Raw genomic sequence first — 1774 nt, 5'->3', positions numbered from 1 at the left:
CCCCCCCCCCCCCCCCAGTCTCCAGACCCTCCTATCTTTAAGGAAACCATCCAAGTTCCTCCTCTCAGTTCTCCCATCTACCAATCACTGTTCATCAATTTCCCTGTGCCAATGGAGGCTCTAGCTTAACCCAGGACCGCCCAGAGGTTTCTGGCTTTTGCACATGTCTGTTGAAGGTCATATTTTCAAATGATTAAATCTTTGATCTAGGCTGCAGCCCTTACTCAATCCTGTTAGGACTGAATAGGGTGGAGATTTATTCCAAGTATCTCCATTGTATCAATTCTAAAATCAATCATGATTCAAAGAAATTCCTGTTCTGTGCTTAAGCATAGGTCAAAGTCCTTTCCATTGTTCAGCAAAAGGTTTCTGTCCTAAAGTAATCTGAAGAAGGGAAGAGAAGGAACCTCCCATGCCAATGGGGTTCCCATTCCAATAGACTATCAGTAAGAAATTTTCCAAGTATGAAATATCCCAATGGTGAAATTTCCAACATTTATAAGTCTAAGGAATTTTGAGGTTTACAGTATACACAAATCATTCTTTAAACATTATTTCTGTTTCTGTATATAATGTTCTCTTGGTTCTGCTCATTTCACTCTTCATAACTTCATTTAAGTCTTTCCCTGTTTTTTTAATTAACTTTTTCATTATGTCATTTGGCACAGTAGTATTCTGCCACAATCATATATCATAACTTGTTTAGCTTTTCCCCAATATATGGATATTCCTTCAATTTCTAATTATTTGCAATCACAAGAACTTTTTAAAATATTTTATAACACATAGGTTCTTTTCCTTATTCCTTAATCACCTTAGTAAGTTAACCAAATGATAGGTCAAAGGGTATTTTGTAATTCTTTGGGGATAAGGGGATAATTCTTGTTTGGTCTTCAAAATGGTTGTATCAGTTAACAGTTCCATAAATCATATATTAGTGTTCATGGTTTTTTACACCCCCTCCAACATTTGTCACTTTGTCCTTTTATCATTTTAGCCAATTTAATAGGCATGAGATGATATCTGAGAATTGTTTTAATTGCAGTTCTCTAATCAATGACAATTTAGAGAACGTTTCAATAGTTATATGCAGCTTTTATTTCTTCAATTAAAAACTCTCTGTTCCTATCTTTTGGTTATTTATCATTTTTAATTCTGATACCTATCAGGAAATTTTTCATGAGCTTTAGTCATCACAGGTCATTTTCTGATTGGACACAGAAATCACTTTCCTAGAAAGGTACTTTTGTATTATAATAAGCTGTGCTCAGAATAAGGAAACGAGGACACAAAGCACAACTTGGAAGTTATGTTTTTCCCTTTAATAAAAAGACTCAGCTGCAGATGCCCCAGGCAGTCAGATCCCCAGAGTTTTTCATAGTCCAAGAAATCTATGTGGAGTTTGTAGTCCCAGTTAGTATCTAAAAATAAAAGTGTGATGAGAGTTCATTTAAAGGAACTGGTAGAAAGTATAAAACATCAATTGTACCATTGTCCTGGTCTTGAATATGGACCTGACTCATGTCACATTGAGTTTCCTTAGAAGAGTCAGGCAGACCAGCTTCTAAGCATCTATAGAAAGATAAGTCATTTCTGATCCTGGAAAATTCCTCATCAGTCCATGACTAAAGCAGCAGACTGTTCTAATTTGAAGGGCTCCTTTATTTCTCAGACCTGGGACTGTTTAAGTTTCAGGGAAATGTTGTTCTATATTCAGAAAAATATTTCACAGCTCTGTTCATCCCTTCTCTTATCTCTGTTGCTGCAGCTTCCA

The sequence above is a fragment of the Monodelphis domestica genome, chromosome 3, assembly GCF_027887165.1.
Source record: "Monodelphis domestica isolate mMonDom1 chromosome 3, mMonDom1.pri, whole genome shotgun sequence".
Lineage (NCBI taxonomy): Eukaryota > Metazoa > Chordata > Mammalia > Didelphimorphia > Didelphidae > Monodelphis > Monodelphis domestica.
This window is presented reverse-complemented; position numbering follows the sequence as displayed.